We start from the raw sequence: 13580 nt of genomic DNA on the forward strand, positions 1-13580 counted from the left end.
TAGCAAACACTCATTTTTTATTCGACCTATCTTCAATTTATATTTATTTTATGTTGTGAGGAGGGGAAAAGGGGGTCGAAGGAGAAGGTTGAAAAGTGTCTGACTATTCATATCTCATGTCACAAAACTCGGTTAAAGTCATTTAAAGCAACGTTTTATTCCGAATAGTTGTTTTTCACAAGGATAATACCATGGGCACCTACAACTCTTAAATTTAGATGGCTAATTAACAATCATATGCAATTTTTATACACTAATATGGTATAGATATTTTTTCATATAAAACGTGTGAGAAGGATGATAATTATGGAATAATTTTATATTATTCCTCGGTGGCTCTTTGCTGGAGTCCTACAAGAAACATTTCAATATTACAAAGTGTGTTTCTGTCCTTCAAAAGATTTTTTTTGATAAAGTCTTGAAACTATCGCTAAAATGTTAGAAGATTGAAAAAAGTTCTAACTAATTTTAATCAAACAATTCCTCTCTGTTTACTGTAAAACCCCGTGGATCATACTGCGACAGCCGCGTATTTGGCACGCGTTCAAAATCTCTCATCATAAAAGTATTATGCCGCGTTCATCCGGTTAACGTTTTCCCTTTCATTAAACGTAGATTTTCTCGTTGATAAATCAACACGTCCTTGGGAACTAAGGTTTCAAGGGCGCGCTAGTTTCAGTTGACCTTTGAAAGCTTAATGGCAGATGGTAACACTGTTGTGAATCGAATTACATAAATTAACTAGACGAAATACCGCACGCGACGTGGCAAATTAAACCAATTTCTACTACTCACGTATCAATTTAACATAGAGTGTTGCCAGGATTGATATAAGATTGGTATTTTCGGTGATCAAATGAGGCTCTGATTGACAGAATTGAATAAGCAATTATTCGTGTGATTTATAAGGCTTGAGGGATCTAATCAACCACGTGTAACCGAGTAATATTACGGGTTGTTAAGTATGGGAGGAGATAATAGGTTACTTTAAACAAAAAAAAATCGTGTTTTGCTTCAATCTGCACAAACAAATTGCTTTTATTAGTAGGAAACAACTAACTGCACGTATAAAATAGTACCTACTACTATTTTCAAAATCTTTATAAAGAATACTTGCGCATTGACTTAACCTTAAGCCCACTGCTCTTAGGTGTGGCATATTTGTTAATGAATAATAACTAAACATTTAAGTGCTTTACAGTCAACAAACAACTAAGACATCGAAAACATGAACATTCGATGGGGAATCCAATAAACACTAAGATAGGGTCATATTTCGCATCCTTATTTAATACCTCCCTCCACAAGGTAACTGAGTAATTCACATAACACACAATTCCTCGCCATAACAATTTTAATAATCGTTAGTGAAAAAATAAATAAACCTATTTTGAAATATGATTTAAGATTTTCACACCAAAAGTATTTTTTTTATTTGTTTTAGGGTGTTATGCCGTGTTGCGCTAACTCATTCTTTAGCCAACGTTTTGGACAGCATTACAGTGTCCATCATCAGGGCAGATGTGTTATTATAAAATAATTTAAAAAAACCTATTTTGTTTCGTTTTAAAAACTTGTTCCGTGTATAAATTTGGCCCGAACCAATGTGGCGTCATTGATTGGCCCGAATGGATTCAACTCGCCGCGTATAGGATTTCTTTCAGTTCTAAGAGCTTCATTTATTTCCACTCCATTTATCAATAAGCCTTAAATTTTGCAAACAAATGACATTATAAAAAAAAGATATGTATATAGCTAACCGAAGCTCATCTGATACTATGGAGACGACGCTAAAATTTTTTTCTCGGCCATCGAAACATTTCTCATTGACCATGCTCGCAAATAACGCTAACTGACCATAGATAACTAAATTAGTCAATATCGTATTGACATAGGGCTTTATCGATCGTCCGTGTTATATTGGGCCTTGTGCCACTAGGACACTCGTGTGGCGTAAAAATCCATACAATACTCGTATGAGACGATTCGAAAAGTAACATAATATCTTGGCGATGCCATACGTAGTAATGCAAAATCATGTATTTTTGGTTTGAAAATTTGGTCGCCTAGAAATGTTTCAGATGCTTTAATTAAATACTGCGAGTAGAATACATCTTGGCCTTTGAAATAATCGAGTATTTTTTAGATAAGTCTTTTCATAGGCCCAGAAAAAAAAATGTAAAGGCCTATGAAAACTGCTTTAAAGTTCAAAATCTCCTACTTACGTTATGATTTTATTGTATAATGTGGCAAATCACGTTAATTATAAAATGATCGAAAAAAAAATATTTATGCCTGAACATCCACAAAATAAAATAAAAGGCACTTTTTGGCCATGTTTTTTTCTTGCATAAATCAAAACAGTCGGATGGTGTTAAGCGGGAATTTAAACCTTATCGCCATCTACGTAAGGGTGATTATTGATAGCGGCTCAATTTAAAAAATTACACGACGTAGTGCATCGCCTTAAAAGAATTTTCCGATTTCATAATAATATATTGTTTTTTACGCAACTAAATTATGAACCCAAGTTACAAAATATTTCGAATAAAAATATTTATTATTTATTTATTTATTTGGTACATTATTTTGTTACAATTTATGTTTTCCAGGAATGTAGGCCTCACTGGGTGGCTTGCCCGTGCTGAGGCCTTCATTTTATAATATGAAAATCTTATCTACATATTACATTTAAAGAGAAGATAGTAAATTTGAAAAGAAAATAATAAATTTAAAATTAAAAATAAAAATACATAATAATACATTTAAAATTAAAAAAATAATACAATGAAAATAATCTTGTGTGTTTGTGAGTGATGTGTGTTTATGTTGGTTTTGTGTGTTACGTGTAGGTTTTATTTTTATTTTATGCTATGACATTTTGGTAATATTGTCTTTTTTGTTGTTTAATCCATTTTGTAATTTTGTGTGTGAATTTATTTTTATTTTCCTCAATTTTAATTTCAATTTTTAGACTGTTGAAAGCTTTTATAGCATGGTATTGGTAGTGTCTTTGTCCAAATGTTGAATTTACTGTTGGAGTTTTAATGTTTTCTTTGTACGCTTGTCTAACTGGTCTGTTAGTGTTATTTTGTGTATGTTGAAATTTTTTTTTTGTTAAAAATGTAGTTTAGTAGTGTTTTAACGTATAATTGGCGTATATCTAGTACGTCACAGCTGTTGAATATTTGGTCTGTATCTGTATGTATGATAGTAGTACACAGGTAGCAGATACAGACGTACTAGTAGTTACTGGTGTCCAGAGGCACGACAAGGGTTTTGTACTTGGAAACTGCCCCATCAAGGCGCAATATCGAAAAGGCGCCAAAATCGGTCAACAAAGGAGGAAATTACCATAAAATAATTTGAAAAAAAATAACGGTTACCGAACACTCGCATGCTTTAATTGAAACGTTGCCCCACATCCCGTTTGATTTATGTATGGTTTTGTGTTTGTTTTGAAAAATTACATGTTGGGTATTTCCAAAAAATATATTTTTTGTGTATTCAGTTAATTATCTTTACGCCTGACAAATTTCACCTTTCAAATAGATTCGGTATCATCGGCCAACGCACATTTTCGTGAATCAAATTTTTTACGTATTAATTAACTCGTTTACATAATAAATATGTAGGTAAAGTGTGCTGCTGCCATTTCAAAATGACATCCGATAATCTTTATCTATTTTTTTAAATAGGCTGATTTTTATTTATATTATTCATATACTATTTATTATTTTAAATGAGTAAATTGTGAAATAACACAAATTAATCAAATAAAATTTATGTGCTCCCGCGACCTCCCGCTTGCTAGTCGAGAGCCTTACCCTTCAATCACGGAGGCCGTCATATGCCTCTCTTGATAGAATTGAGTTTGTATACGGACAAAACTATTTAATCATATTCTTATTATAAAGCATAACTTGCGAAAAGCGTATTTTGATAAAATAATTTAATTACCGCCCTCTATGATCGCGTAGATTATAACGAACATCGCGTGTTCATAGATGTCTTTAATTAATTTATTTTATTTAAATACGGTTTTAGCATGGTATTGCTTTACAATTCTAAGACATTTTATGTTTGCGCCCGTACATTAGCAATATGAATATGAATAAATTGTTTTGTTTGTACAAAAACTCAATTCTTTCAAGAAAGGCTTACAAATTCAATATTGGATTCAATCAAGGATATGAAATTGTATTAGTATACCTTTTTTGAAAGCATTGAGTTTTTAAACAAATAAAACCATTTATTTATATTCCTATTGCGAATATACGGGCGCAAACAAATAATTTGTCCTAATATTGTAAATCAGTAGCTTGCAAAAGGCGTATTTTAATTAAACAAATTAATTAATGCCATCTATGGACACGTAGAATATAACCTTAATATTTTAAAAAGTAACTTGCAAAAAGTGTATTTTGATAAAATAGTTAAATTAACGCCACCCGTGAACGCGTACATTACTCGTACGTTGCGTTTAACCTAACGGAAAAGATTGCGGCAATGATTGTGTCCGTTTCTTTAGAGGTTGAGGTAAATTGTCGCCTGTGCAGATTTGACTTGCATGATTCCCTTAACGTACGTTATAATCTACGCATTCATAGATGGCGTTAATTTAATAATTATTTTAATTTAATTATTAAGTTATCCTTTAAAATATTTTTTGCGCCCTTACAAACGCAATAAGAATATAAATAAATAGATTTATCTGTAAAAACTCAATTCTTTCAAGAAAGGCGTGCAAATACAATATTGTTCATTGTATTGTCGATTCAATCCATTTGAGGTCTGCCGCTGCGGTTTACAGCCTGTGACCGACCATTCTTCTCATTCGTCTCTGCTAACTGCTAATAATATGATTACGTGTGTAAATAGTATATCAGAACGTAATGCGGTGACCATTTAGTTAGTCTCCGAACTCGAACACGCCATTGCATGATTTTCGACAATGTTTTGGGCTTGTATATTGAATACAAGATTGTATATTGAATACAAACCAGCTCTTTTTTATAGCAATTACAGCACCTGGAATCACCCGCTCAACACCTTCGTCAGAGACCTTCGTAGGAGCAATTATTTAGTTTTTCCTAAGGGTTACTTGACACGCATCAAACGACGAGGAAATATGAGGAGACGAGGACTAATGAGGAAAGAGTTTTGCAAAAATTGATGCTACGTAAGACCTATTTCATTTCAAGATAAAGTTGATAAACGCAACATGGTATCATTTACACCCTGCACACTTTTCATCATAATCTGCAAAGCTATCTGAAACGTTGGCTGAAGGAGGTGGAAGCGCATTACTGCTTATTGCCAGGGCCGGCCCTGAGCCAAACCAAACATGGCGGTAAAATTTGGCGCCCCTTGTCAAAACCAGTAGACGCCTAGACGATTTGTATTTTTATGTAGCGCCGTTTCAATCAAAACTAACCTCAGGGGTTAGAACTGTTAATCGAAAATAAAAATCGATCATAATTCAATTTCCCACATTCAAAAATAGGTAGCTTCTTGCGATGTTTGGTTGCAAGCGAAACATGTAAGGCATCTAAAGTAAATTGTTGTCGTGATATTAAAAGTGACAAGTAACGTTTGAATTTGTCTTGCGAATTTCAGTTAAAATAGTTATTTATAAGCATCATTTAAACAATTGGTTGTGTGAATCACATTATAAAAATCCCTCTAAACACTGTGAAATATAATTATACCATAATCGTAGTGATCCAAACGTATCAATCGGTTATTCACTAAATTCTATAAAATATTATCAGACATTACTGATTCCAGTGCGTGTGAGCGGTGCGACATCATAGTAGGTCACTATCACCCGTAAGTGCAAGCAGCGCAGAAACACTCCGGACTTGCAACTCGCTACGCGATACGCAGTTGAGTGTGCAGGGTGCAGGGTCATCACTCACTTCCTAACTTAATATTACGAACCTCTAAAATAAAAATGGATGCTAATCAATGTATGGCGAAGGCTCAGGAAATTATTAACCAAATACATTTAATAATTACCGACTCATCTAATAAGTTCAATAAAGAACAACTTGCAAAAATAATGCCAAAAACTACCGAGTTACTGGGCGTCGCGGGACAGATGGCAGTGAAGATGGGGACTATGGAGGGTGAACTATCCGCATACAAAAATATTATTAATAACCAACCTGCAATAACTGGAACTACTCAATCTACTTCAATGGAAATATGTGACGCAATTACCGAGATAACAGAAAGGAATTTACGTTCGAAAAATCTAATTCTGCTGAACGTATCTGAAAGTAGAGACGAGAATCAAACCAACAGGATATCTGATGACAACAACAAAGTATGTTCAACGTTAAAAATTATCGATGATACATTACAGATAAATATTTCTAAAATATATAGGCTTGGCGTAAGAAAAACTGACAAGATCAGGCCAATAAAAGTAGAACTCCAAGATTCATATCAAGCTAAGCAAATAATCATAAATAAATATAAACTGAAAAATGGCATCAAAGTTAAACAAGATCTCACGGAGCTGCAAAGGAAACAAATGACGGATGTTTGGAAAGAGTTTGAAACGAGAAAAGCGGAAGGGGAAACAAACATAACAATTAAGTACATAAACTCTGTTCCAAAAATAATAAAAAACGTGCCAAAAAACTTAAACAGCACCTAAAATTGTTTGGGTACTACCAAAATGTTCGCGGAATGAGAACTAAATTACAACATCTTAAAATAACTTCTCCCACATTCCCACATGATATTTTGTTATTAACAGAAACATGGTTAAATGAGGACATCAATTCATCGGAATTAGGTCTCAATAAATACAACATCTATCGTCTTGACCGTGACCCCATTACAAGCAACAAATCAAAAGGAGGAGGTGTAATGGTGTGCATATCTAAAAACATTTCATCTAAAAAATTGCCAGTTAAACACAAAAGCGTTGAACAGATGTTTGTAATGCTAAATATTTCATCCACAAAAATCATTATCGCTTGTACTTATATTCCACCAATGTCAGATCTGCAAATATACAAGAACCACATCGAGGATGTAGAAACACTAAAATATAAATATCCTAAAGCCAAATTTATAATTGTAGGCGACTACAATCTTCCGAAAATCGACTGGTCTTTCGATAAGAACAATGAAGTGATTATTAACGAAACAGAAGTGCAGTGTGTCAAATCTAAGGAAATGCTTGATATGTCTTTTTTCCTAGGACTAAAACAGTTAAATAAAGTGCATAATTCTTATAACCGAATGCTTGACCTAGTATTTTCTAGTGACTTAAGTACAGTGGTAGAACAATCGGATGAATTGTTGTTACCTTTAGACCAACACCATCCCGCGTTAGATATTATTATCACAAATGAGTCTAGAAAATTGCAGAAATTAAAAACTTCATCGTACAATTTTAAAAAAGCTGACTACCCAAATATAATTGATTATCTTGACCATATAGACTGGTCATTTCTAGAAGATGAAAACAATATTGTGAATCAAGTCCAACAATTTTATTCAATCCTAAACACTTCAAAAGAACGTCATGTTCCAAAAGTTAATTTTATTGCATCCCTTTACCCTACATGGTTTTCAAAAGAATTAAAAGAATTGATTTATACTAAAAAAACAAATTCACCGAATATATAAGCAATCTAGAAACGTCGATGATTATATAATGTTTACTAACATAAGAAAGCAGTGCAAAGAATTGTCTAAAAAATGTTATAATGATTATATTAGTTTAATAGAAATGGAGGTTCATGATAATGTTAAAAAATTGTGGAACTTTTCTAATGCTCAGCGTAAAAATGATGGTAGTTTACCAAATATTATGTATCTGAATAACAATTGTGCGGATAATACCGAAGGCATTGTCAATCTTTTTGCAGATTTATTCAAAAGTGTTTATGATGATAATATTACCGATAATGAAATCCCAAATGATATATCACTTGAAGAATCACTTAACCTAAACCATTGTTTTATTGAAATAATCGCTATAGAAAAGGCTATAAAAGCATTAGATACTAATAAATCCGCTGGACCGGATGGTTTCCCTCCAATATATTTAAAATCTTGTGTTCGCAGTTTGACTTATCCATTATTTTTACTATTTAATAAGTCTTTGTCGTCAGGGTGTTTTCCAAAACAGTGGAAAAAAAGCTATCTTACGCCTATTCATAAAAAGGGAGATAAAAGCGATGTATCGAACTACAGACCAATATGTATATTGTCCGCTATTCCCAAACTATTTGAATCGTTAGTCCTAGATGTAATATGTAAACAAATTAATAATATTATTGTACCCAACCAGCATGGCTTTATCACAGGTAAATCCACCCTAAGTAACTTGATCATATACGAAAATTACATAACTGATTCTCTTGCCTTGAAGCATCAAGTGGATTCAATATATACTGATTTTTCCAAAGCATTTGACAAAGTTAGGCGACATATCCTTGTACAAAAATTAAGTATGTTGGGTATCAAGGGTAATCTGTTAAGTTGGATTGAAAGTTATCTTAGTAAAAGAGAGCTATGTGTCAAAATAAAATCTGTGGAATCTTACATTTTCGAAGCCACAAGTGGGGTCCCTCAGGGGTCTCACCTGGGACCAATTCTTTTTTTGTTATTTATTAATGATATTGTTAGCATATTTAAAGATGTAGAAGTTCTTCTTTTCGCAGATGATTTGAAAATATATAAAACAATACGCAGTTTAGACGATTGTTATACATTGCAACTTAATTTAAATAAACTATATCGTTGGTGCATCATCAACTCTCTGTTTCTTAATATTAAAAAATGTCAGGTCATTCGTTTTTGTAAAATACGAAATCATACAATTTATGAATATTCGCTTAATAATGTAAAATTGACCGCTGTCACTCAAATCAGGGACTTGGGTGTTATATTTGATGAACAGTTAACATTCAATCCGCATATAAATGAAATCACAAATAAAGCCCTAAAAATGCTTGGTTTTATATGTAGAACCGCATGTGACTTCAAGTCACTAGAATGTTTGAACACACTGTACACATCTTTAGTAAGAAGTCAAGTAGAGTATAATTCGCCTATTTGGTCCCCGTTTTATAAAGTACATTCCAACAATATTGAAAGGGTACAACACAAATTTTTAAGATTTATTAACTTTAAACTAAATATTCCAATCCAAAATATAAATTATATCCAACTCATGCATCAACTAAATTTGATTACGCTATCAGATAGGTGAATTATCTCCGACCTTGTTCTACTAAATAAAATTATTAATTATAGAATCGACAGCCCTGAAATTCTGGCCACAATAAAATTATTTGTACCTTCCAAAAATACGAGACAAAATTCCACCTTTTTCTGTGACAATTTCAAATCTAATTATCATGCGCACATATCGTTAAATCGAATACAAAATTTTGGTAATAAATTTGGTAATGTTGTTGATATATTTAGAGATTCCGTAGCAGTGCTTAAACGAAATCTACATAAACACTTTGCTGAAATGTATGACTTCTCCACTCCATAGTAAAAAAACCCATTTTTTAGCTTCTGTTTTTTCACTCTTTTCTTTTATGACTTTTTAACTTTAATATATATGTTTTAACTTTACAAATTAATATTGAAATTTAAATAACAATTCGAATATGATTTTAAGTCCCTATAAATGCTGATTAATTTCAATCCATTTATTTTTCTAAGTAAGTAAAAATAAAAATAAAAAAAACTGTTCTCCATAATGGTATTCTGTATTATTTGTAAAACATTTATGTACTACAGATATAATAACTATTTTATTTATATATGTACGTAAACTTTTAAATGTCACATAGTTAATGTAATAACACTAATAACAATGTATGTAAAAGCCCAATGGGCGTTTAAATAAATAAATAAATAAAATAAATAAAGTAATAATTATGATTCCATAACAAACAGAATACTTGTGAAAAGTGCCATAAAGTAATTGAAAGTTAAGAAAAAAAACTAAACTAACCTTACTTTGTTGACCTAGTTTTTTTTTCATTACTTTTTATGACTTTATTCGTAATACTTATAAAAAGTGTTATATTTTGTTAATATTCGCTGTTTCCGGATGATGTAATATTACAAAGTATTTATCACTGCATTGTGAAACTTCCGTGCATAATTTTATATCTAACTAATTAAATAATTGGTCACATCTCAAATTCTTACCCAAATGAATGTAAGTATTTCATGAATGACGCACTTTTGTATTAGATTTAATATTTACTAACTGTACCCCGCCACGCGTTACTGTGACTGCATGTTTGTACCTGTCAGAGATGTACTTTATTTCAAATAAATCCATTTCAAATGGAAATGCAAAATGCAAAATGGGTATTTTCCATTTTGCATTTTAAATGCTTTTCTAAAAACCATTTTGCATTTTGCATTTTAAATGCTTTTCTCAATGCATTTTCCATTTTAAATGCTTTTTTGCAACATTCTTCCTACTATCTCAACTCATCTTTTTTTCATAAGCCCCAAATTTCAGTCGGTCCTCAACCTCGCTATGAGAGATAATTTACATTTGTCAAGTTGATCCCTGGTAGGAGCCCTGGCAATTGAGTGATACTATTACAAAAAATACTGAACATGGAGCCATGACGCTGTAATATTATATATTAGATAGAAGTTTCTATGTTTTTACGTTGGCAACATTAGTCCCGCACAAATTTTTTGTGGTTTCATAATCTGTAGTCGTGGTGTTTTTGGATTTACCATCATGTAATATGTTTGTTCTACATTGATGTCCATTATTAAATGACAACATTGCTTAAAAAATCTATAATTATTTTAATTTTTTAACCTGAGAAACCATTTTGCATTTTCAATGCATTTTGAAAATAGGTATTTTGCATTTTGCATTTGAAAAGCTTTTCTAAAAACCATTTTGCATTTTGCATTTTCAAATGGAAAAGTTTTAACCCATTTCCATTTTGCATTTTAAATGGCTTTGGGTAACCATTTTGCACATCTCTGGTACCAGTCACAGGTGACATCTATATAATATAGGTATATATAACGTATTCGAATGCAACGTTGTGACAAACAAACAAACGACAAACAAACGAATATTAACATTTTTATTTCTACAGATATATCTGTTTATTAGCATAAACCAAATAATAAGCTAGAAGTAGATACTACTGACATCTATGAAACGCTTACGGGATTAAAACAATATTAAACTGGAGGAATTCCGCACTAAACAGAATTTCAACATTAATTTCGTTGTGATCGTTTTATTTATTTAATGTTCATCGTATTGTAACATTACAGATTATTACAATCAGTGGCGAAACTATAGGGTGGCAGGGCTGGCAAAATGCCACGGGGCCTGCGGGGGCAGGGGCCCCGGCCGCCGCGGGGCCCGGAGCACAGAAGTCAGAGGAAACCTAACATTTTTAAAAAAATTAGTAAAAATTAAAAAAATTATTTTATTTTATGAAACATATTGTAGACGCCATAGAAAGACACGAGACATCTAAAATTCACCTGGATTCTTGTTTAATTTATCAACAATGGCGGCTACATGGAACACTAGATAAAGAGCAAGAATTCGTGATTTTGGCGCCAAGTACTCTCTAGACTCCTTGATGTTACTCTGACACTTTCAACGTGTAATTTAGCCTTTGAGCCGAGGAAACTTTTTGAGTATTGTTGAGTTATTAGCAAAATACGATCCGATTTTACAAGAGTTTTTAAGTAAATCAAAGGGCCAGATAAAATACTTAAGTTCAAAAATACAAAATGAGGTAATTTCTATTCTGTTTCTAAAAATAGAACATGCACTCATAAATGAAATAAATTACTCAATCATATTCGATACAACTCAAGATATTTCAAAAACAGATCAAATGTGTGAACTTTACCTTTATTGTATCGAGAAAGACGAAAATGGAATCCCAAAGGCGCTTGTCATTAAAGAGTCATTTTTAGGATTTCATGAAGTTAAGGACCAAACTGCCTTAGCAATGTCCAACCAAATTATTAAATCCATAAATCACAAAAATATACCTCTAAATAAGTGTCGAGGACAAGGATATGATGGTGCTAACACAATGAAAGGCACTTATGGTAGAGTTCAAAAGCTCATAAAAGATATCGAGCCAAATGCAGTATACGTTCCCTGTTCTTCTCATAACTAAATCTAGTACTTAATGATGCCGTAAGAGAGGTTATTGATATGCAACATTTTTTAAAACAGTTCAAAAAATTTATAATTTTTTTGGGCAGTATCAAAAGATGGAATATCTTATCAAGTTTTATATATGATAAAGAAGGGGAGTCTTCAACTTTGATAACATTAAAAACATTGAACCCTACTAGATTGTCAGGACGTTATGATGTTTTTTTGGCTTTAAAAGTTCGGTTTGTTGAAGACAAGACATGATACGTAAATTGGCTATTCTGTTTATTGAAAATTCAATGTCCTGATCTTTAAACTTTGATGACGTTATTGATACTTTTGCGGAACAGAAAGCTTGGAGAAAAGAATTTTATTCATAAATATCTTGTAAAGACTAAATTGTTTTTTCATTATACTTACATTTGTAATACCTATGCTTTTGAAAATAAAAATGCACACAATATTAATAATACTGCTGGATAACTTCTTAAGTTATTTGTAAAAAATAAATTACAACGCGACTGTGATTTTTACTGGGGGGCCCCATCCAATGAATTTGCCACGGGCCCCCGATGGTATAGTATCGCCACTGATTACAATAAAATATAAATACAAAACATGATTTAATTTGTGATTTATTTAAGTACATGAAAGGCAGAAGAAAAATAATTGTAAGGAGTGTGATAGTTATTCGAATATACCTAATAGAAAATAAAGTATCTTTCTTACAATTTTTATTCGGCAGGATATATTTTTTTCGTTGAAAACTGAATGAAAATTTTTTTCCAAAAAGGTCCAAATCAAAACACTGTATGTATGTAATAGTTGAACCAGTCGAAGTAGTGCGTCGTCGGTAAAATGGCCCAGCGAATGCGAATTGTTTGACTTGATTTCTTTGAAAACTCAACCGAGAGAGAGACAAAGGTATATGACCGCTTAGCGTTAAAAAGTTCGAACTCTATATTATACAGGTATACATGTTGGTAACTAAGCGACTTTACTGGGTCACCGTGAGCAATTGTTTTCTGTCACGCTTTGTTTTATTTTTTGTCTCGTTATCTAGTTGCAAGTACAAAAAATGAGACTTTTGAAACCTTTCCATTTTATAAAAAGTTAAAATTAAATTATTTCCATTTTGATCTTTAAATCTTTTTAAAGAGGACACGTGAAATTCAGAAAAATTCGAAAAAAAAGGTAAACATATAATATTAAAATTTTAAATGCAAACAGAAAAAAAGTTTTAAAAATAGCTCTGAAAAAAAGTGTATACTTGCTTCATCTTAACACTGAACTAAAATTACTGATAACGAAAATATGCAATTTTATTTTTTTCGTTTCATGTAATAATTATTAATCAAAAATTAACAAGTCAAATAAGGCTTCATAATTTTTTGCCGGATTGCAGACGGAACCTTGGTTT

The sequence above is a fragment of the Hesperophylax consimilis genome, chromosome 18 (assembly GCF_061612785.1).
Source record: "Hesperophylax consimilis isolate HC1 chromosome 18, BYU_Hcon_1.0, whole genome shotgun sequence".
Classification (NCBI taxonomy): domain Eukaryota; kingdom Metazoa; phylum Arthropoda; class Insecta; order Trichoptera; family Limnephilidae; genus Hesperophylax; species Hesperophylax consimilis.